At 35.7% G+C, this 26,170-nt stretch overlaps 1 protein-coding gene across 1 annotated transcript in view; it reads right to left on the reverse strand.

Moving 5' to 3' along the window:
• LOC308633556 (uncharacterized protein C8orf34 homolog) overlaps positions 1 to 26,170 on the reverse strand; it is a 404,696-nt gene that overhangs the window by 175,854 nt on the left and 202,672 nt on the right.

Below are 26,170 nucleotides of genomic sequence, written 5' to 3' on the forward strand. Positions count from 1 at the left end.
CATTTAAATCTTGCCATATTGTACAAACTACTGTTTTTTCTGGTTTCATATACTTCATATTTTCTCTCCTTTTTTTTTTTTTTGTGGTGCAGGGGATTGAACCCATGACCTTGTACATGCAAGCAAAGCACTCCACCAACTGAGCTACATCCCCAGCCCTCATATTTTTTCAATGTAGAGAATACAAAAGCAAATTCCTTTTTTTTGGGGGGGTACTGGGGATTGAACCCCTCAGTGCTTAACCACTGAGCTACATCCCCAGCACTTTTTATTTCTTTTGAGACAGGATATCACTAAGTTGCTCAGCGCCTCACTAAGTTGTTGATGCTGGTTTTGAACTTGTGATCCTGCCTCCTCCGAGTCCTGAGCCACTGGGATCACAGGTGTGTGCCATTGTGCCTGACTACCTCTCTCTTACATAGTGAATCTTGGTTTAGCAACAGAAAATCCTCTTCCCCAGCCTCTGTATTTTCTATTTATTTCTTGATCTACAACTTGTTTATTTTTCTTTAAGTTAATGTTACTATGTTTTTACTTTAATCTTATGTTTTCTATTTTAATCTTATTTTCTCTGAAAGAAAACTGAAAAGTTTACATTGCATTTTTTTAACTGTGCTACTTACTGTTTAGAATTCTTTTTTCAAATCTGAAAAGAAATATCTTACAGATGAAAATTTCTAAAACCCATTCAATGAAACAACATAATTAGAATTAAGAGGGAGATGGAGTCACATAGGAGGGGAATCTTCTTCTGGCTTCTGTTTTGTTCCTTTTGTTCGTTGATACCCTAAAACTATTTTCCAGCTTTCTATAACCCTGTCAGACAGGTTAACTATATTGTGACCCCCTTCCAGATGACGTTCTTTAATATTTCTGGGGAACTTGCTTGACTACATCAAGCATCACATATAAACTTTTGCTCCTCAAGAATACTTGGTACTCATTGCTTTTGATTTCTGGTAGCAAAAGTATCACAAATGCTATGTTGCTAGAGTATGAAACATTTCACAGCCTCTCAGACATTTGGGGAATATGGGAATATTGATTGAGTAATGTATTACTGACCAAAGAAGAGAGTTGAAGCTTATCTATGGAGTTTCCCTGTTGATTTCTATTGCATTGTTTCTAGCAGAAACATCTCAAGAAGTATGGAAACAATTGACTCCATTTCTTGGTGTCAGTGGTAATAGACTGTTTATTTTGATTGGCATGACAGGAGAGTGCAAAGAAGAAGTTCTCCAAATATATACAGGTAATCACCTTAGTTTAGCATTAGGCTTTAATTTTTTAATTAAAATTTAAATTTTAATTTTGAATTTGTAAATGATCACAGTTTATCAAAATAATAATTTTCTTGAATGTAATACAGAAAACAGATAAAGTCATAATTCAAATGTACTGAAATCTAACTGGCTATAGGAAGAAAGAAACTTTCTGGATTTGAAATATATATATATATATATATATATATATATATATATATATATATATATATATATACATGTCAGTACAAAGTAAGTTAGAACTAAGACATATGTGCTACTGGCTGTCAGACTGTGACAAGAAACAGGAAACTAAAAAAAAAACTACTTTTCCCTAGTAGTTATAGTACTTTAAGGCTTAAAGTGGGTTTAAAAGTATTATCTGAAACATGAGAAAAATTGCACTTACAGTATCAATTTTCTAGCAAAGAGAGTCCCTTTGGGGTTCTTCCTTGGATGCCAAAATAATGAGAGAAAGAATCCATTTAAATTTTTCTTTTCCATGTCCTCTCTCTTTTTTCTCTAATTTGGCATATGTATTATCTGAATTGCAAGATAGATCTATTTAAGTTCCCTTAATTTCTTAGGATTTGAACTTAGAAAAATAGACAAATGAGTTTTCAATATAAAGTTCATGCCCTTATACTTCCAAAGCAATGTGGATGAAGAAGATAAAGATATTCCCTAGGAAATCATTTTTTTAAAAGTACCCGCTTATTCCATGCACACAATAAAAATCCAGCCACACACACACACACAAAAAAAAGTTAGAAAGCCAGTCTGTAGGCCATATGAGGTGGATATGTGACCCAACCTCACATCTGCGACACCAGACCCCTGCAGCTCAACAGACATGATGCCTTTCTTTGTATCATCCTCACTGTTTGTTCCATGGGGTTTTTCTGACCTCAGGAACATCCTCATGAGAAGAGGTTTATCTAAAATTCTGTCCAGAGATAACTTCTAGCATCTTTGATGTTCTAAGATAAGCATTCTAATGTTCAGAGTTTTTCTCTGAGTTTCAATTGAGTTTTTGTATTTTTTTGAAAAGCAAACTTCTTTTTGAAATGATTAAGACTTTATTTTGTTCACATTTGACTTTTCAAATACTTAAGTTTTTTCGGTGTTACTCAATAGGCATATGGCATATGGTATGGCAAAACCAAAAATTTTCCACTGCTGTGGGAAGTGTGTCTTTGAAAATCTGTATGTTTCCAAGGAGTGATATGACTACAATAACATTATTTTAATTAAAAATAAAGAAACCTAATTTCAACTCTAAGCTAAAAAGTAGACAATTTTTATTTATTTATTTGTCTATTTATTTATTTATTGTGGTGCTGGGGATTGAACCTAGGGCCTTGTGCACAGTGATTTCTATGAAAAAGGTGTCAGAACTGAAAAAAAAGTAGAGAATTTTAGAGCTTGCACGATTCATAGCAACTACATGTACACTGGGATCCAAAACTACACATACCTTGGGAAATTATTGAAGTTGAATATTACAATAGTTGATCCACTCATATTAGGATCTTCCTTGGTAGCCTATTTTGTTGGACTATCTTTTTAGTAGAGTAGTAAGCCTTGGAATATAGAAATTACCTCAATATTGTTGAGAAAGTAGGATCAGTTGGAGGTAATGTCTCCCTCCAGGACAAACGTTGGTTTGCTTGTCGCAACTTATAAAAGACTGGGGCTTCCAAGGTTTGTGATTAATTTCCTGTACACTCTACACATGTGTGCAGACATCCATCGATCTCATTATGTTATTCATGGGAATTGAGGTATAAGGAACTAGCATACAAAAATGCGAATACTCTGCCTACTGCTAATGCTGTGATAAACTGACCTTCTTCCAATACAGGAGCATATATGCTTTCACTGTTTTAATCATCTCTGAAGCCACAGTGATCAAAATACCTGAAAAGAAGAACTCAGAGGAGGGAAAGTTTATCATGGGCTCACAATTTGAGGTCTCAGCCCATATATGGCTTAGTCTATTGCTCTAGGTCCAAGATGATGCAGAACACCATGGCTGAAGGGCAAGTGGGAAAAGATGCTCAGCTATTGGAAGCCAGGAAGCAGGGAGGTGGAAGGAGGGAGGTTTCAGGGAAGATGAATCTTTCCAGGGCATGCACTCAGGGACCCACCTCTTCCAGCCATGCACCTCTGCCTACAGTTATCACCCAGTCAGTCCATTCAAACTAGGAACTTTTTAGGTTCCATCTCTCATCATCCAATCACTTTACCTCAGAACTTTCCTGCATTAACTCAGGAGCTTTAGGGGACAGCTCATATCCAAACCATAACAGCCACCATACATGAAGTTGTAGCAGACCATCTTATTGGCTTGCAAGTAGACTAAAAATCTTAGACCCCTCAGTTCTTGATACTTATCAGAATGGTAAATATGATTTGAGTCTAATGTATGAAAGATGATATATCATGAGCTATGTAATGCTTTAAATAATCAATAAAAAATTAAAAAAAAAAGATTTAAAAAAAAAAAAGAATGGTAAATATGATTAAATTGATTAGAACACTGTACTAAAATGATAATAAATACCTGATCACTAAGGTTTAACTTTAAAACTCCAACAGCATAAAGTTCTATCAGTGCAACTGATCACATTAATAATTTAACTGGAGAAAATCATATGATCATCAAAACAGAACAAAAGTATTTGATAATATCTAACAAATATTCCAGATTAATAAATCTCAGGGAAAGATAACTACACAAGGAGAATTTTTAACTTGATAAAGATTAAACACTGAAATTTACAGAAAACATCACATTTAACAGAGATAAAACTTGAGATGCATTCCCCTTATGACTCAGAACATGACACTGCAGCTCAGCATGATCACTGTATTCAAAACAGCAAGGGAAAGAAAAAAATGTAAGGCTAAAATTGCAATATGCATTTAATAAACTACAGAGAAAATCTAAAATAGTTAACACATATGCACAATAAATAAGAGGAGTCAGCAATTTTGTAAGACCAAGAAAGATTAAGTTATAAAGCTCAAAACCATCCCTCTTCGCCAGAAATAACAACTAGGTTTTAGAAAATTGGATGCAATCACAATAAATACCCAGTCAACAAATTATCCAGGAAATAACTCCAGAAAGACCAAGATCTCTATGAAGATGCATTTAAAAACACATAAAAGTAATAAAAACGAGTTCAATCAATAGGTATACTAAATTGATCTAAAGATTGACTGTAATTCCAATCAAAACACCAAAAGGAAATTTTGGGGAACCTGAAAAAGTAAGTATAATTTTAAAAATCTTAAATGTATTACTGTAGATATTATATGAAATGTATGAAGTAAGAAAATACAAAGAAAGGATGAAAGGGGGGAAACTCTAAAATTAGTGGAGAGGGACATTGCAGGGACAAATGTGACAGGGTGTCCTGAACTGTAGCAGATAATTGATGCCCAAGGGTATATACTTGTAAGTTATTTTAAAAAGGTAAATCAGTAAGTGTTTTTCTTTACACTTTAAAACATTATCTTCTTTTGAAGGTTCTTTCTAACAGTATTCTCATGCAAGGCATTATAACTTATATTTCAATTTAAAAATAACTAAATACCTTCCTCATAAAAGACAGCAATCTTCATGAAATTATACAGCTCCTGGGCCAGTCTTTATTAACAATCTGACCATGGGCAATTCATTTATATTCTTAAGTTCTTTAAGTCATACCATATTCATTTGAGAAATGCAAATAATACTATGTGCTTTAAATATTTGCAAGAATTCCACAAGCACATGTAGGTGGAGGGAATTCGTGTTGCACGTGTCACATTATGTGTGCTTGGGAAATACCATTTCCTCTTTGCACTGTGTTCTTAAATATTCTGCTTCTTTCTGTACTCTATACCATGGATGTATGCATTCATCCTTCTCTTCCTATAATTCTGTCAAATGTTGCTTTTCATCTTTAAAGACAATGCTAGATTCTTTGGGAGGGGATGATGGGGGGTGATGACTATATCTTCTGGGTTGGATACTCTCTTTATTTAAATGACTTCCCCTTTCCATATGATATGATAGGCTATAGAGTGAGATAGTTTGAATCTAGTTCGGATTACCTGTTGGAATACACTGCAACGTGCATGAACAAATGTGACATTAGTCTATGGTTTAACTTGTTCCCCACCAAACTTCAGAAGACTTACTAATTATGAAATATCAGGGAAATTTAAACATTCTTTTTTTTTTTTCCTGTCCATCTTGTCGTGGTGAAACTAATGCCATCATTACCATCAGTTAGGTGGAGCTCAGTTCCCTGTAAGACAGTACTGTGAGGATTTTTTTTCAAAGTCTCTTCATCTTACTGGATGGTCTAATTTACCTCATATTATCCAAATGTGCAAAAACTGTACCTTTTTATTTTCTCTTACATTTAATGTTCCTCTCTTGGTCTCTATCCCGATGGGTAATGGAAAAAGCAAAGAAACCGAAATAACAGTATTTTGTCAAATAAAAGAGTTAGACTCTTTAATTCAGTAGGATGCTTGGTTTTTGTTTGTTTGCTTTCATGACTTTAGACTCTTTCACATCATACCTTAGTTGATCAGATTTTCCTCGCTTCCCCTTGATCTTTCCAAGATGGTGATTGGTTATATACAAGCAGCAATAGAGAAAGGGGCCTTCAATTTCCATGGTCCTGTTTCATGGTTTTCTCCTGCGTTGTGATTGGTCTGATCGTGGCCTGTGCGCCTGGTATATTCAGGGATGGGACAGGTTTTAACTAGGTTTCTATGGAAAGTCATACCCGCACAAAGGAACTTCCCACACATTAGAGCATCTTCTCTCTCCGGGCCTTTGCCAGTGCATCACCCATCTCAATCATTTAAGGCTCATCTCTAGGGCTATGTAAATGTCACTGACTAGGAGAAGAACCCTGAGAGCTGTCTCAGGCCTATTTCCAGACACCTCCCTCTGCCACTGAAGCCTCAGAGCTCCCACAATATGCTGATAGAGCTCTGAGCTACAGGCCTGGAACTTTACCCTGATTTTATATATATTCAGACTCAAATCTTGATGGCTTTCATATGTAGTTGGAGGTTTTAATGATTTCAATTTTAATGGATTAATGATTTCAGTCTCTTGGTACTGGCTCTCAGAGGGAATAAATATTAGGATTCTTTCATCTCCCAACTCTCTTCTTTTCCATCATTCTCTTTTGTCAAATATGCTGAGACTTTCCTCCTGCTCCAGTATAATAGGAACGTCTATAATGAATAACCTGAGACCTCTCTACTTTTATTTGAGATCAAATCCCTATGATCTACTTCAAAGACCAGATTTACTAAACTAATGAAAATTAAAGGGAATAAGGAATACTTCTTTCTTAATAAAATTGTTTCTAATAAATCAAAATGTCATACTCTGGATTTTTAATGTCCTTTCTTCCTTCTTTTGTTTCTCTTTCCTTCCTTCTGTCCTTTCCTGTGATTAGCCAAGTTCTGTGTCTTTAATCACCAAATTTTACTATTTTCAAATTTACTTGAGTCTGGATAACTTAAAGCACCCAGGACTGGGGCTGACCAATATTTTTTCTAAAGGGCCACATAGTAAATATATGGCCTTGCAGACCATAGAGAATCTGTCACAACCACTCAACTCTGCAGTTGTAGTACAAAAGTAGCCGTAGGGAATATGTAAACGAGTGTCTGTGGCTGAGTTACAATAAATCTTATTTTATGAAAGGAGGAAAGAAATTGGATCATAGTTTGCAAATCCCTGATCAAAATGCTGTGTGCCTAGTCCTTTGTTCAACAAAGCAAAAATAAGTTTTGAGAAATTATTCAGTCATAAAACAGATTTGGGAAGGTACAGGGAAAATATTAAACATATTATGTTTTTCAAAAGGAAAGAACACCATCTTAATTTGAGTTGCACCTCAACATTGTTGTGTTCTCACTTTATAATTCAGGGTCCTGTTTTAGAAGAATGTGAGGAAGCTTAGGGATGAGTAGAAGTCCCTCTGGCCAGAGCAGTCAGCAGTGTGGCTCTGTCCATCTGTTCTCAGTGAATTGAAAGGTATTATCAATATCTGAATAGATTAGATAAATTGATAGATTTTTGTTACCAGGTTTAACCAGCTCTCACAAAATAGAGAGGTGGCTTGAAAGACTTCTGAATACAAGTAATAGATTAAAGATAATGCTAGCCATGAAAACATAAGTAAGCAAGAAAATGGCAGAAGTGTCTCCTCTTTGTATGGTATAAGACCTCTGGCAACCACATGGAGTAGCAAAAATTATAATAATAATAATTGTCTCACAAGTAACAGTACAGATTTTTTTGCATAAGTGCACATTTCTCTCTAAAATGATAGAGTATGTAGGTTATTTGGAAAGATGTATCAAATACAAATCTGGCTATGAATGCTCTCCCCGATGTAGAAAGGTCCAGAATGAAAACCAGGTGCAGACCACAAACTTCCTCTGTAAAATTCTTCTTTTCTCTCTGACTTGTGTGCATTTCTGTGTGTGTATGTGTGTGTGTGTGTGTGCTTAGAATCAAAACATTCATCTTCAGTTCTTAGTATTGGTATTTGTGGTAGCCAGCCTCTTAGATGGTCCCCAAAGATCCCACCTCCTGGTATTCACATTTTCATGGAAATTCCTGTGCTGTCAGGGTTGAAGGGGTGATTAATAGAATATGGCAGAAGTGAGAGTATGTTGCCTCTCAGGCTACCTCATAGACATTGTACCTTCTGCTTTTCTTCTTCTTTCCTCCTAGGTTCCATGTTCTGGAGGGATTAACTGCCATCTCATAAGGACACTCCAGCAACTTATGGAGAGGTATTCTTGGAATACATCAGTGAGTATTCTTGGAATGGGCCCTGCAGTTCCATCAAGCCTGGTAACTGCAGCCTCACAGATACCCCCAAGTCATAACCACCAAATTTGCTGCCCCCAAATGCCTGACTCACACAGATTGTGAAGTAATAAATTACTACTGTTTTAAGTCACTAGGTTTTAGGATATTTTTAATGCAATGTAGATGACTAATATAATATTGTGACTCATGGCAAAACAAAATACAAGCTACTGCCTGTCTCCTCAATATTTTAGTGAATATTCTCCCCTCATTTATCATGAGAATCCAGTTTATTATTTAACCATAGATCAAAAATGTCTTCTGTTCCACTCTCGAACCAACTGAGTTCACAAATTAGTCCATAAAATTCCCCCCTGTCTTTCAAAGCTTCTGCCTTGTTCCATCACTTCTAGGAAGCCACAGTGTAGGTTTCTGTCTCTCTCCTCTAGGAATCCTCTCCACCCTGTTGCTTTGTTCCCATTTTTGCTAAGTGTACTGAAATACCAGCATCCCGAGGGCAGGCTTACTTTGCCCACTTTCAAGTTTCTGCCTACTGTCCCCTGCTGATGTTGGGGCTCAGAAAATGATACACTGATGGGGAGGCTCTAGATGCAGCCTCAGAAGCAGAGTTTCTAAACTTCTCCTGCCCTCCTGTCTCTTACCCTTCTTCATTCTCCCCTGAGGCAATCCAGAAAAACTAGAATGTTTCTTGCCCCTAGGCATTTCATAGACCCAGAATCCTTGTCCCCAAAGCCAGCCATAAAAACGAAAATGTTTTACTCTCACTTCCCCCCCCCCCACTTTCTGTATAGGAGCTAGACATAAATAATAATATGACCTACTTTGTTTGGTTACAAGACATAAGAACCCCATTCTGGAAAGGATACTGTTCCATATCTGAAAAGGAAGAAATCCTACAACCAACGGGTCAAGAAGCATCTGCACAGACAGGCTTCGCTAGGTACTCACCAGCCTCCAGTTTGTTCTATTAGATCAGATGCTGTCTGCACAGCTGTACATCCTTCATCAAATCTAAGCATAAAAATGGACAGTTCATCCTGGGTCCATTGGTCTTCAATTTGAAATCTCCTGTGTTGTGTAAAACTATGACCGAACAAATTTATTAGGATATTCTCTTGCTCACCTGTCATGTGTTACAGGGGTGTTGGCCCTAACTTTTATGATGAACAAGAAAGGGATTACCCTCTGTTCCGCCCCTACAGTGAGCATCAAGGTCAATGATAATAGTTTGAACAATGATGATCTTTGTTCATAAATCTTAGTATTTGGGTCTAGAGAAAATAAGCGAATTTCCCACACAGAGGGTTTTCAGGTCTTCTCTTTCTCCACGTAGTCCCATTTCCACATCTCCACTTTAAAGTGACAACAACAAAATAATGTTGGCACGACAGTTAATAGGCTGCACAGGCAGAGGAGAAAAGGGTTATATCCATGTTCATTATGGAATCCTCTAAGTCCCATCACAACTTAATTTCTGCTTATTATTTTATCATGTCAAATATTCCATTTTTTAGCAATAAGAATCGAGTTTAAAAAAAGAAAAAAAAAGAACACCAAGACCAGAGGAAGTTATAGTCATGATTTATTTTAAGATCCATGTTTTAAACAATATTTCCCTTTCCAGATTTCTGGACAATTTTGTCAGAGGGAACACTCCACCTGCCGGGTGTTTCTCCCCCTTGATCCTGGCTATAATTATGAGTAATGACTCCCAGCTGTTCTCCTTGTGGTGCATTTGTTTTTTCTGTGCATTTGGTACTGATGAGACAGGACATTGAAGGTAGGGACATGTACATGTGTAGATATTCCAAATATACATATGGAAATGTATGTTTATATGCATGTAGTTAGGATTTCTACAGAAATCTATCCATGTCAGTTGGTGGGAAGAAACAGTTCACCTACTGAAAAGAGTGGATATTCTATTTTGCTCACCTCTCATTCTTTGATCAGGTTCCGTCCAACTTTTTTTCTCCAAATTCGATCAGGACAGAAGCTTTGTTGCAACAATTTCAATTGAGTTTAGGGGACAGAGTTTTAGGAGTCAATCAGTCTGAGGGTACCATTTAAGGGTTAGGGACAGAGCTTCTAATTCTATCTATGCTGTATATTACAAACAATAGGCACAGCAGAATAAATATTTGTTAAACCACAAAAAGAATTGATGCACCAAATTATAATCTGTGAATACCCAGTCAGAAATAAGTATTCCTCAATATTCTACCTCAGCAGTTTTATCATCATTACATGATAGATATCCGTATATCCAGAATTTTTTTTTAATTTTGAGATTAAGTAACACACTTTATGATTCATCATGATTAGTAAAAGTCACTTACAATGAGCATGGAATTGGTTAAGTAGATGCCAGAGGGTTAGGCCACATTCCTAGGCATGCCCCTTTCCCCTCTCCCTTTCAAGAATGCAAATTGAAATGAAAATAAGATAAAGTAATGATAATGTTTTTGGAAAACTTTGCATTTGTTTCAACTTGAAAATAGGCATAACTTATATTTTTCAATATTCATAATTACAAATTACAAAAGTCCTCACAGCTATAGAGATGTACGAATGTAATATATTTACATCTTTGGTGAGAACCATTTTACTACACGTGACCTGTTGACTGTGAAAGAAATGGAATTCAAATGACATATTGAAAAATATCACTGTGAGGATTTGGAAATAGATATTAATTTAAATAGGCATCTGGGTCATTACTTACCTGAGGAATTTATTGAGTTCAGCACCATAGAGTGAATAAAGAAAATGTCTTAGATTCAGAGAGAACAGGGTTCAAATACTACTAGTTATATGGAGTTGGACAAATTACCTACATCCTCTAAGCTTCAGTGTAAGTAGGGATAATAATTTACAAGTAGCTAGAAATACTAAATTAAGTAATCATGTAAAAGTCTGAAGTTTCTCTCACATCAGATATCAAGTCATCTCTCCTTGTGGATTCAACCAATTGCTGATTGAAAATATTTGGGGGAAAAAGCTACTTCTATGTTGAACACATACAGATCTTCCGCTTGGCATTATTTCTAAGTAATACAGTATAACAACTTTTTGCCCAAGAAGTTTTTACCTTATTTTAGATATTATAAGTGGCTAGAGGTGATTTAAAGTATTCAGGAGGATGTGCACAGGTTATGTGCACATACAACACCATTTTGTATTAAGGGACTCCAGCCTCTGTGGATTTTGATATCCCTGGGTTCCTAGAACCAATCCTCTGTGGATACTGAGGGACAACTGTATATCCCAATTGTCTTCCTGCAAATCATTCATTTTTCCCCTTACGTTTTGACTATTGTCTATTTCTGCTATAGAAGATAATTATGCTACTCCAATATAGGACAGTAGGAGACCAAAATATCCTACCTTCAATATGGCTCTTTGGCATAGGAATGACTTGGAGTTGATTATTTTGAGAAATAGCAGACACACACAGAAAGGCTCTGAAAACAGCATAAGTTACCCTTTTTTAAGGGAAATTTACATCTATAGAGGAATTTTCCACTTGTATGTGTACCTCTTCCTCTGTACCAGGAAGAGAAGGCTGACTAAATTACTAGGGACATTGAAGGAGAAAGCACTAATTTGAACCTGAATAACAAAACTTACTTACTCTTCTTTACCCTGCTTTTCCTAATCATCTCCCCATAACTTGCCTCTTCATAGTTTGGTTTCATGATGTAACAGAAGGTGCTACTTAAGCCAGGTTTCTAAGCCATTTCTTTGAGATATACTCATTTCCCTATATATATGAGTTATGCATGTTAATAAGCTTCTGTGGGGGGGGGTCCCCATTTTATTCTCTGATGGAAGCCCTATCAGAGAACTTACAAGGGTAGAGAAAAAATGGTATTTTCCTTCTCTACACTGCTTGGTACTCACTCTTATCCTTTCTTGTGCTTTTCCAAATTTCATAGGAATTGGGAGACAGGGAAATACTTTATTGATTTGTGAACACAGATCATTTTTGTTCAAACTATGATCATAGCAGCTGGGGTTCTGTATGGAATTTAGTTCTGCCAATGAGCTGAACTGGCAAGAAATCTGGAAGGTAGAAAACTGGTAAAGGCGATTCAGCCTCTGGCAGTGAAAATAGGCTTCAGAAACATGAACTTTCACTATGTGGCCTCCACTGATGCACCTCACTGCCAGCCACCAGCTTTGGGTCTGCCAGACCGTTCTGCTGAGTAGCAGTGTTTCACGAAGCTTCCTGATCTCTGGAGGGTCAGTAGTACCTTCCAGAACTCTGCATCATAGCAATGTAAATGAAAATTTGAAATCCTGACTCCCATCCCCCATCTTTTCCAGTACTTTATTAGTATCTGATGGAGTTCAGGATATCCTGTCCCAAAATGCAGCACACCTTGGCATTTCAGGAAACAGCAGAAGCAGGAAGAACACTCTCACCTTCCTCTCACTTTTTCTTTTCTCCTAAAACTGATCATAAAACCTAGGAAATATTATCTGACTTTACCCTGAAGCAGGTCATCAGACACTCTTTCTAGAGGTCCCCCCGCCCCCGACAGGAAAGGAATAACATTATCTTTGAAGGCACAGGGTCACAGAGATGAATCTGAACACTTTGCTAAGTCCCCCCTCAGTTTTACTCTTTCCTTTTTTTTCCCTCCATACTTTTTAACACAGTAATACTTCTCCACAATTATCCACTTCCTCAAACCTTGTCTAGGAATTATACAGGTATATTATTTTCTTTAGGTTGTTCATTTCTTTATGAAATTCCTTGTGTCACATAGAACTTAAGTTAAATTTGTATGCTTTTTTCACGTTCATCTGTCTTTGTCAGCTTTCCTTTCAAACCCAGCAAGAGTATCTAAGAAGGGTGAGGAAAATCTTTTTCTTCCCTTTACACCTACTTCCCTGTATTAAATCACTCTGCACTTGAAATAGCTAGGGGTTTTTCCGCACTTAACTTTAAGTAATTCACTTGCCACATTAGGTTCCGAACCTGTTCTAGACATTGGGTATTTATTTATTTTTTAAATATCTTTATTTATTTATTTATTTATTTTATGTGGTGCTGAGAATCAAAACCAGTGCCTCACATGGGCTAGGCAAGCACTCTACCACTGAGCCACAAACCCAGCCCCTAGACATTAGGTATTTAAAGTAGGAAAAAGTTTTCTCTTTGAAAAGCCTAGGGAGTAGGCAACTCCATCATCAGAAAAATCAATCTCTTCATTTATTTGCAAGAAAAGTTATCTCTTTTCTGGAGAAAATTAAATTTTATAATTAATAACTATGATACATATTATTCAATTTCTCATCTTCTCAGAAGTAATTAAGTCTACCTTATCATAATGTATTGGTATTAGGTGCTGATTGCACTGACAGACATAAGGTAACAACTAGAATTCTCTAACATTTAATATTCTCATGACATTTGTCCTTTCCCACAAATTGTAAAAGCAGAACACACCTGGAACGTGAAGCAACCTGATTAAAATCCTGAGTATGAGGTTATAGTTGTATCGATAGCATTTACTGTAAAATTTCCTATTTTTTTCATTACTCTCAATTAAGTTTAAAAAAAATTCTCAAGTCTAATGATTTAATGTCAATGTAATATAATATCAATGACCAACTATTAACAAGACAAATAAGTACCTTTGGTCTCTCCCCTTCTCCCTCCCTCTTCTCCTTCTCTTTCTCTTTTCTTTTTACAATCTTAAAAGGTGGAAATTGAATAGTTCCTTTCATTCCTAAAATCTCCGCTTCTCTCTTTAAGAAAAAATAAAATCTTTTTTTCTGCAGGAATTTTGTCCAAAATCTTCTTTCTAGTTCTGGGAATGAGTAATCCTCTTTCACTTACTATCTATATGTAGCTCTTCTGTTCATCTATATGTAGCCCTTGTGGCTCATTATATATATTTGTTCTAGTTTCTAAATTTACTATTAATTTACATTCCAATGCCCTATAAGCTGTTATTTATAAAATAACTTGTCTTTGATTTCTCTAAGACCAAACAAAATTGGCAGCCTGGGACTCAATGACTTAGATAAGTTATAATGAACAGATTTAATCTAATCTATATTAGGGGATTCTTGAAATACTAGTCTGGGATCAAGAAGAAAAAGAAGAAAAAGAATGCCATGTTCATTTACCTTAAGTTGCAACAGAGAAAAGTAGGATCACATCTGCCTTGTATTCTCCATCCTTATTCTAAAATTTACCTATTCAGTCATCCCTGCCTGGAAGCAGCTCTCAGCCTGGTGTAGCCTTCAGATGGGAAATAGTGATGGGAAGCAGGTGTGCATTTCCAACCAGCTCCCAGCTGCTGCTGCTGCTGCTGATCTATAGAGCACACTTGAAATATCAAGGTTGAAGACAAAGAAGAAGAAGAGGGGAAAGAAGAAGAAGGAGGAAGAGGAGGAGAAAGTTGACTATGCAACTTTACAAAGGTTAAACCATCAGAATAGATTTTGAAGGCAAAAAAGACCAAGATAGCAGCCCAAGGGCTACTAAAGTCCTAGGCCAGAGGAGGGCCTGACTCTGGGGAGTCACAATAGATCAGCTCTAGCCACTTGCTCCAAAAATCAAATGGGAAAAAAATGATGTTGGAAAGCAGGAAAGAACATTATTTAGTATAGCCATAATGAGAAGGCAAGCCTGTAAATGTCCTCAGCCCTGTCTTCCTGGACACTGACCAGAGTTTTAGGGTTGAATAGGGGAAGAAACTAAAGTGGAGGGAAGAGAAATCTGCACAGTGAACCAGTCTCAGTCAACCTGTGGTCTGGTTGATAGTCGTGCCAGGTCTAATTCAGGGAAGGTCCACTGGCTCCGGGGAACCCGTTAACACTAGAAGGGGCACCTCAGGTCTCACTCTGAGATGATTGCTTCTGGTTCTGGAAGGCAGCCTCAGTTCCCATCATGAGATAATTGCTCCTGCTAGGGATGGGGGTATTCTCATCACCATCGGGTGGTCTTCCTGCAAGGCCCACTGTTTCTAGAATCTTGAAAATATCTTAGTTCCTCTTATCTTGATGCCTTTAGCCTTGAAGGGGGAGGATTACCAGTGTCAGATGGACACTCCTTAAATGTTTACCATGTCCACGTACCAAGTTGAGCTGGAATCCGACCCAAAGTTTGAGGCAGAAAGGAGACAGACACAAAACGAAGGCAAAGATGCTGAGATTTTATTCTGCTTTTCGTTACCTCCATGGACATCTGCAGGCTTTGGTGAAGTTAGTGCTTTTATGCTATAACAGCTTCTTAGTCCCTATTACAAAAGTTCAGCTGACCCCCAAGAGAGGTATTACCTGGAACAAAGCCATGAGGAATAAATTTAAAGAAGTATTAGTTCCTTTGGAATTACTGTGTCTTTATATTATGATAAGGAAGATTAAGTTAGGTCTAAATAGAACCTGTTCATTGCTTTTGTTAGGTTGTTTTTTGTATTGTTTTATTTATTTATTTTTTGGTGGGGGGAGGTACTGGGATTCAAGCCAAGGGCAATTTAATACTAAGCCACATACCTATCTATTTTTATTTATTTGTTTGTTTGTTTTGAGAAGGAGCCTCACTAAATTGCTGAAGAGACTGGCCTTGAACTTGTGATTCTCCTGTTTCAGCCTCCCAAGCTGCTGGGATTACAGGTGAGCACCACTATGCCCAGCGTCTATTAGCAATTTTAAGAATGGAAATGTTTTAGACAAGCAATTTTAAAATTTTACTTCCATCAGATTATTTTTTTGCTCCCATAGAGTTTGATAAACGTTGCTTAGGAATATCATTCTCTCACTTACATCAAGATGAACCAAGGAAAAACATTTTCTGTGCCTCCAAGCACAGAGAAATGTACATGGTCATAGCCATAAATAATAAAATGTTAGAACCTTACAGGGACAAGAACTCAGTGGGGTTGAGTCTGGAACAGCAATCATTTAAATACGTGCCACTCCTTAATCTCATTTATACACTAAGAGATTTTTCTATGTGATTTTGGAGGACTTGTGCTATGCTGCTTTTGCTTTTTGTTTTGTTTGTTTGTTTTGGTACAAGAGATTGAACCTAGGGGCACTAAACATGGGCCACATCCACAGTCCTTTTTAGCTTTTGAGAAAAGGTCTTGCCAAGTTGCTTAGAACTTTTCTAAATTGCTGAGGCTGACTTTAAACTCATGATCCTCCTGCCTCAATCTCTGGAGCTGCTGAGATTATAGACGTGTGCCATCAATAGGAATACTGTGCTGTTTTCTTAAGGTAAGCATATGCTTTGTCCTTCATTATCTTACATTTTAAATAACTGAAGATTGATACCAGAAGATACTACAAATAGAAAAGTAAACATAATATGGTGGGAATTATGCTATTTTTAAAATGTGTAACTATTAAATAATATATATTTTTACATACTTTTTTACACACATAATTACCAGTGCAATTGATTGAAGTTTGATTAGAAATGCAGCCATCTGAAATTCAAACATACTAGTGACATTCGAGTATGTATGATATACTAGTGGCAAAATGATTGGGAAAACAAGGCAAAAACTGTTAACTACTTAAATTCTTCTTCAAACTGTGGGTCAGTATTGGAGTGTGGGTGTGTGTGTGTGTGTGTGTGTGTGTGTGTGTGTGTATTTACTTATCATATTTTATCTAACCACAGATATCTTTCACTAAATATTTTGCTTTAACTGTTGTGTTTTTTTCCTCCTGGACCTAAGTTACCCACAAACATATTAACAAAAGTCTCTTAAGAAACTTGCCACCCTTATGGCACACCAAGTTCATTCTAGATGCATTAGGGAAATCATATCCATGGTACCCTTCTGATGTAAAAGAATCATACATCCTGACAAAGGTAATACCTTTGTAGTAGTTTAGGGTAAATCTCAACCACCAATTTCCTACTGAAATCATGTCCAGTGATACACCCATTTAAGCAGGAAATCTGCAATGAAGTCATGTTACTTTACTTGTAGTCTCATTAGGCACCACAAGAAGACTAGAAAGTCTAAGGTATATCTTGACATTGTAAATATTACTTAACCCTATCCACAAAACTTCAAGTGCTTTATTTCTTGTGTCCTGAATATATTCACAATTTGTTAAGTCTCAAACAAAATTTGAATTTAACACCAACATATCTTGGAAAATGAGTGTGACCCTTCCTTCTTTCAATTTTTTCTTCTTTTCTCCCTTTTTTAAAGTTATTTAAAAACTGGTTATAAATGAAATCCCTCTTGTGACTATAGTGGAAAATGAAATGGAAAAAACGTAAGATTACAGAAGAGGATAAAAACCTTACAATGCTAGCCTCATGAGAGAACCACTGTTCACATTTCAGCATATTTTCTTCAATATTTATATGCTAAACATTTTCTTTAAACTTTGCAGAAAGCAAAAAGTAGAAACAGTGTTTTTAAATGATACTTTTCACATAAAAGAATATTGTATATCACATTTAATTTATAATCCAGCTTTCCACTTTAATAGCATACATCATTTTTTTTTTCTTCCTGTGTGGGGTTTACTTACATGGTACACATACTCATTCTTTTCTTTTTGAAAACTAGATTTAGTTTTTTGCAATTGCAAATCAAAAGCACTAGCACCCCCTAGTGGCTTAACAGATATTAAGCACAAAGGCATATCCATAAACTTGTCTGAATTTTCTTAATAATGCATATAATAATTGAAAATATAATATTTTAGTATCTAATTTAAATGTTTTGTTATTTCCAAGTATAAGTGGATAATAAAGTAGTTAAAATGTTTAAAGTAATATACTGATTTAAACACAGCTTTAATACTTTGTTACATATTTTTTCTATCCCTCTTCATAAAAAAATGTATTTAAATCACTTAAATTTATTTTTAAAATAGGTTTTTAGATTTGCATATGTATAAATCTGTTGGGGTTTTGATAAAAAGTAAATTATGGTTTTAAAAGTCTAGGTAGGACTTGAGATTCTGTATTTCTCATAAACACCCCAAATTTACCAATGTGAAGCTCCAAGCAGCACACTCTGCATACTAATAGGTTAAAATTTATTTAAATTTGTGTATGAATTATTTTAAAATATTTACAAATATTTCATATAACTAATGGTATAGTTACATTTTAAAAAGACAAATGTTCTAATAATTAACAGATTCATGTGTATTTTAATACTATTTTGTATTAATAAGTTCAAAAAATTTCCCAGCTGTATTCCTCTTTGATGCCTTTTCAATTTAGAAATATGAAAACATAAAGCTATTTTGATGTACAATTTACCTTTAAATGCTTATCACCTAGTAGATTTTCATAGAAATATTTGCCTGAGTCAAAATTCAATCTGAAGAATGAATTTCAACTGTATTGTTTTTATCTGGACTAAATGTCAAAGGGACAATGCATTTAGCACAATTTTTAGGCACACTTTTAGGCACACAATAAAAACTTTATAACTTCTAGATATTATTGTATTATTCCATAAAATATAGTATTTAAATGCAGCCTCCAACTGTTATAGACTTATTAATGATTTTTTTAGGCAACAATACTGAAAGAATTATGGCTAAGAAAGAGTAACTAAAAAGTGGTGCCTCTTTCTGCTAAGGGACACTCTACCTATTACCTGTGACATTAAATAGCCAAAGATGCTTGGTTTGAGTAACCTCCTATCCCTAAGTTTGTATCATAGTTAGAAGAAAAGAAATCACTTGAATGTTAGATGGATGCATTTTACTATTTAAATTTTATCATTTTTCACAGATTATATAAGCCTTAAATGCTAAGGAAAAGTTTATTATTTATTTTTCAAAATATGCTGTATTTGTACATTATAGTTAGACATACTAGAATTGTCACATATTTGTACATGCACACAATATAACAATAAAATTTAGCCAATTTTGTCCTCTAGTACCCTTCTTTTTCCTCCTCTTTATCCTCCCTCTATTTTTAAATATTTCCATTTAGGAAATAATTTAATTATTTCCTAAATTATTTCTAGGAAAGCAGAGAGAAAAGAGAATGAGATTATGTGTATTAAAAGAACATTTAATTGGTGGTAAGTAACAGTATATTACTCACTTATTTCTATCTTGAAATAGAAATAAAAGCAAAATTATTACACAGGTGCTAAGAAACATGGGGAATAATAATCATTTTTGATGTACAAATAACACGATTATATTTATAAAATGGAAAAGAAAACAAAACCCTACTAGAATTATGTTAGTCCACCATACAAAAAGCCAAGCCTGTATTATCATCTGAGTTGTTCAAATTAGAAAATCAAAGTATAAGGACATTAATAACATACCTTATCACTAGAAGCCAATGATACAATTTGACTAAGACCTAGAAAAAATAATAAGCTCCTCAAGACAATGAACTACAGACCTTTAATGTATGCAGACCCTTCAATGCACACAGCATGAGGAAGGATCATCACATTGCCTGTGTTCACTTTACCCAGGAGTCCCTTAAAAGAACCCCCAACACTGGTTGGGTCAGAGCCCCCAGTAAGGGATGGACATTTCAGCCTTTAGAAAGATTAGGAATGAGTCATCACTGTGTATGCATCTAGAATGTATTTGTCTATACTGACAAAATATCTTTTTGTTTTCTACTTCAATCATTTGTAAGATGAAAAACTAACATCCACCTCTAATGACGATTTCAAACTCTTGTCCCATATACCACAGCGCAGTCTGGAACACATATGGGACTGAGAACAGGAGTAGGCCAGGCATGGAGCACAAGTACTTTAGGAGGTGACAGTATGAAAGATGAGAAAACTACCCTGTTTAAAGTGCCAAAAGTAGCAATATAAACTAAAAGAGTAACAACCTGACAAAAAGAGTGATTAGGAAGTAGCTGCTATAAATTACTTCTAGCTTTAGATATTTATTTTACACTGATTTAGTTGTATAACCATTTTATTGGCATTTAAATGTAATTTGCCAAGAATATGAGTACATATTAGCTGTCTAAATGCAAGACACATTTATAAGTAAAAAATTATAAACTTATGACACGCTTGTGCCTCTCTCAAGTGACATTTTTAACTTTTAATCATTTGTATTTCTTTCTTTACAGACACAGGATAATTAATATAGAAATGTCATTTTGAGTTTAGATTTTTACGTACATTTATTATTTCACTTAAAATAGTTTCCAGCTGTAGTTAATATTGATTTGAATTTCTATATATACAAAAGTAAGAAATTTACTTGCACCCTATATTTCTTCTTCTTCTTCTTTTAAATGTTTCACTGAGGAATCCCTAGAAATCACAGAAAATCTTCCAGTGTGAACTAATTTGGACTATTTTACTACTCTGAAGAAATTACTACTTATGTTAGATATTTTACAATAAAACTGTAGAATATGGAGCTGGGGGCATAGCTCTGTAGTTAAATGCTTGCCTAGTATGCATGAAACTATGGGTATGATCATCAGCACTGTGAAAGAGACAGAGGAAGAAAGGAAAGAAGAAAAGAAGGGAGGAAGGGAAGAAACACACACACACACACACACACACACACACACACACAAATCTTGCAAATAAGACCTTCCAGCAGGTAGGATAGGATGGTAGCCTCTTGGGCATGTGTTTTGAATTTATATGAAATGAAAGACAAATGCATACACTAAGTTATTATTACATGTAAGACAAAAACAGTAACTAGTGTTCTGTGAGTCTTATTTCCTCTGTGGGTAGTATATTACCTAATTCTAAATGATCTCTGTGTTAGATTTCCATTGCCATGAGAAATATCTGAGAGAAATCCACTTTAAAGGAGGAAAGGTCTATATTGGCTCAAAGTTTCAGAAGTTTTGGTTTATGGTCAGCTGGCTTTATTGCTTTGTGGCCGGTGGTGAAGCAGAAAATCTTGGAGGGAAGTGTGTGGTAAACCAAAGCTGCTTATCCCATGATAGCTAGGAAAAACAAGGAGAGGAGGAGGGGCCAAAGACCTGACTTCCTTCCATCAGGCCCCACCTCTTAAAAGTTCCACCACCTCCCAATAGCCCCATTGGTGGGGTAGGGGGGACCAAGCTTTGAATACACGGACTTTTGGGAGAAAATGAAGTTCTAAATTATAACAATCTATAAGAAGTATCATTTACTCTACAATCCACAAATTTTAAAACAATAAAATACAGCCAAATTACCTTTGATATATTCCCTTTTTAAATAGGGAAATATTCTGATTTTAAAATACTGAACAAGGTTATCTTAATTTTGTGAGCCAAAAGAAATAGTGTAGGATGAATGATATATCAAATAGGTGAATACTTTCTGAATTTTTGATGAAAAACAATATTCAGAAAATATCACATAATCAAGGGCAGATAACAGCTGAAGATTTTCAGTTGTTTATCATAACACTACCTTTTTACCATTTTTCTCAGTATCTTGGATGAAGATATACATCTTCTTAAATATTTATCCAAATGTGGAACTAACAGGTAATATTATTGGAAAATTGAATCAAAATTTTAAAAAATTTGATAGATTTAGATTGACAATTCATAAAATACATTAGGCAGAACATGACTTTATTGAATACTATTAGTATTATCTGAAAAATAAATCTGAGAAATATTAGGTAAGTAAAGCTTAATTTGACTTATAAACTGAAGAACCTCTCAGAACTTTTGAGTATCTGATGTTTATCAAAATATGCAAGATAATAATACAGTATAAATATTTTAGAAAATTTATCTGACCAAAGATTTTTTTAAGGAACATTACATAGGATGATTCTATGAGATGAATTTTGCATGGTTTAGTTCAAAATTCAAATAGCCAAATCATCAAATTGAAATTTAATGAGGATCAACAAAAAAACCCTACATATTTAGATCATATTTAAAAATATTAAACAAATGAGGTGATCTGCCATAGTGATTCTATATGAACCAAGAATGTTTCTAATTTGAACAAAGAAACAGTCAAATGCATGGTTGGGGGTGTAGCTCAGTGGTAGAGCACTTGCCTACTATGTGCCAGGCTCTGGGTTCAATTCTGTGCACTGCAAAAACAAACAAACAACAAACAAACAAACGAAAACCTACATACACACAATTGCAGTAATAATGTAATAATAAGCAATATAGGAGATGACTTCATTGTATTAACATCATTGTAGTCTATGTGGAAGCATAATCTAGGACATTTCACAAATAGGATTATGCAATTGTGCAACACTTAATCCTAAGTGTCCCAAAGAAAGGCACCTATCCTTCACATTTTGTCCTGGATATCACCTTAACTAGAACAGACCTGTATCAGTCCATTTGTGCTGTGAAACAACTACAAAATCTCATTTTCATATGACAATAAACACTTCTTTCTCATGTATCTGCAAGTCATTTGAAAAAGTCAGGGTAGAAATCTGGCTCTGAGCTGTGGACTGGATCTGTGTGGCCTCCATGTATCTCTCATTCCTCCTTGGACAAGACAGTGTACGTTCTGCTTATGAACATAACAAAAATATAAGAGGGGAGTGGAAATATGGTAGCTTCTGATGTCCTAGTCTCAAAAGCATCATCCCATCATTTCCATCACATTAACTAAATCAAGTAGTTAACAGCCTAAATTCATGTGAGCAGTATACCCTGCATTTGTAGGAGAAACTGAACATCCATAAGCTAAAACTATGGATACAGAGAGGAGAAAGAACTAAAACCAACAACACTCTTTTTTTTTTCCAGTGCTAGGAATTGAACCCAGGTGTTTAACTAGAGACATTTAATTGGAGTAGATCATAGAGAGAGGCTTGGGAGAGAGAAAGTCCTAAAGACCAGGGCATTGTAGAGCAGTTGTTGAAAATCAAAGTGTTTAGCAGAAGGAAAAAAGACTTGGGGGAGCCAAAACTATAATCAAGTCCTTGAAAGGCTGAGTATAAAAGAGAGCCCAGAATTATCTGGGGTTGCCCCAGGAGACAGAAAAATTCCAGCCCTATATGGAAAACTGGCCATGTGTTATCATTATCCATGTAGTTTGGAAACATAAAATCTGTTAGATTCAAAAGCAATGATCATCACAGTGCAATCCTGCTAAGCTTAGCACTTTTACAGAACAGGCTGCAGACATAAAACCCAGCATATTGTTTATGGTACACTAAAGTGCGGTGATCAAATCTGGGCAAATAGGACTAAAATACTTTTAAGAGTACACCTAAGTATAGCTTTCAGCAGTACAATATTTCTCTGAATTTATAAGAAAAAACAGTACTAGATGAAGTGATCAAAATGTAGATTAATGAAATGGAAATTTTTTTCTGGATCATCGGGGTTGGTATTGCATATTTATTTCTGGTAACTATATTACAAATTATTTTAAAAGATCCATTCTCTTTTTTATGCCTCTAGAAACAGCTACAAAAAATCTAGTCATCTTTATGTGTCTATGGGGTGAAATGTCACATGAGTTGTGTAATATGCATAGCTAGCATATACTTATAATGATATTTTCAAATAGCAAACATTAGAGTGAAAATGATCTCATTTCGGAAGATGAGTTATATTGAAAAGCATTAACAAACTGTTTGAAGTAATATATATATATATATAATTTTACATCTACCATTACTGTCAGTATTCAAAAGTCCACACATTTGCTTTTATAGCAGTTAGGGGCCTAGTCAATGTATTTATATACTGAAATCTATGTGAGCAATGTAAGTGAACACCTAACTATCCTTGGCATTAAAAGATTAAAAAGGCTAGTTAGCAATTTCTATATGCTTCTTCCTACTGCTATGTAAATGCTAGTTATTTATTAACCATGATATGTAAACTTGCACGTAGAAAGTGTTTTTCTTTATCTCTTTTCTATACGTAAGTATAGATGCACACGGGCATCTACTTATACTAAGCTCACCCACCAACGACATGATAAACACATCAGGCTTAAGAACAACTCGTGAAGGGTGTTACACACCTTGGGTACTCCATACTGATTTTTAGATGAAGGAACTGAAAGCTTCTGGGCACCCCATCCTTTCCATCTACATTGCTTTAACTAAATCAACTAGGAAGACACAGGCTAAACTCACAGGAGCAATGTATGTACGCTGCATTTGTAAGAACTATACAATGACAAAGCTGTACTCTACAGCTGTCTTCATCTTCGGGGCAAGAAGACTAAAACAGAATCTTGCTTGACTACAATGGTCCCGAGAGTAATTTCTTTCTGGGAATTTATGCACAAATGAAGCAGGAATTTTTTAAAGCCTCATTATACTTACAGGAGATATGCCAACAAGATAGTCTGGCTTTGGACTAAGTAACCTGGTCTAGTCAACAGCTCAGGGACTCCCTCCACACATAGGATTGGAGACATGCTGGCACATCTTTCATGAGATCAATGAAGTTGACTGATACATGTTCTCAATGCTGCACTCCCAGGAGTAGACAAGCCCTTTTCTGTAGGTTAATGCCTGTGAACACTCACAGCTTCTTTCATCAGCCTTCATGAGCAACCAGACAGTCACAAAAGTGTGCCTTGTATTCTTTTTAGTAGAGGGAAGTCCTTTTACCCCAGGCTTCTGTGCCAGATACTTGGCATGGAATATCTCATTTAATACTTTTGACCATTTGTGGAAGTACTATATGATGATTTACAATTTAGTGAGATTGTAAGAGTTAAATTGGTACTTCTCAAACCTTAATGTGCCCACATATGACAAAGAGATTTTACTAAAATGTAGACTTTGATTCACGGGCTCTGGGGTTGGGACTGAGATCTACTTTGCTTGCCAGATTCCAGATGATGCCTACACTGATGATTCAGGAACAACCTTTGTGTAGCAAGAGGCTAATTGCTTATTTCATGGGGTTTATACCTAGCAGGGGAAATTTTGGAAATAATGTGTGGGTTTGGAAATCTGTGCCAAGTTTTATTTCATGCTGTGTAGAAGTTAGGGGAGAGAACTGCAGCTGGTGTTGGATGCAACACAAATGTTCACAATGAGTTTGGTTTGCATTGTTTTATTAGCATGAGGATTGCTCCCCTAACCACAGGAGAGCAATAAAGACTATGTTGCTGAATACCAATAATCATTGTGTGGCTTCATCTAGGTGGTGCATGATACCCCTATTATTGTTCCCATGCTTGAGTGTATTTAGACTCATGAAGACATGGTTAGGAAGCATGTGTTTGCTGGGAAGCTTCCTAGGGATGAGAAGTAGGCAATAAATGCAAAAAAGAAATGTGTAAGGAAACTAAGGCAAACTATGAAGATCCTTCCGAAAGTTTCCAAATCTAGATTCAGTTTCAGAACTATATCTGCTGGCCCTACCTAGTGACTCTGTGTTCAAGTAATGTACATGTTTTGCTTTCTGGTGATGGTTCTCATACTTTGAAGGCAGATTCTTATCTTCAATATAAAGAAATACAAGCTTCCAGACAATTATTTTGAGGATATTAGGAAATATGAGAGAATGAACAATAAGAGACAGTATGAGGAAGAGAGTCTGAGAGGAATCTGGTGTGGGGCAATCTCATTGATGAACACCACTCTTTTTTTCTTGAAGTTCCTTCAATTATTCAGATGGGTAAGTCGGGAGGGAATGTGGGTGCTCTTTAGAGTTTCTTAAATACTGAAGTCAGCAGTATTTGTCCTCTGGCTATTTCAGAAACTGAAGTAAGGTAGCATGATTAAATTTTAATGACACTGACTGATATTGTCTCTAAATTCCTTGGCAGGTGATCCTGTGATTCAGCTACAGAATTTGTGGTACTCTGTCAATATAGCTGTGTGGAAATTTTCCCCTGAATTTTTCTCCTACACAGCTCAGGGTTATGAATGGCTTCAAGTGAGCTCTACAGAGGAAATGAAGAGGAAGCCATGTTCAGCTAGGGAGAACAGGAAGCTTCCCTGGCCCAGGCCTGAAGCCTCTCCAGCTCCTGCCAGATATCTGTCTTATGTGACCCAGGCATAGGGCAGGGGCTGGATTTTGGAAGTCCCCTGCTTCACTAAAGGTGGAAACCTAGAAGTGGGTTTCCAGTACCTTTTCTTGTGTTCTGGTTTGTCTTTGCTTTCTCTT

This window comes from Spermophilus citellus (assembly GCF_964194105.1).
Source record: "Spermophilus citellus genome assembly, chromosome: 14".
Taxonomy (NCBI): Eukaryota; Metazoa; Chordata; class Mammalia; order Rodentia; family Sciuridae; genus Spermophilus; species Spermophilus citellus.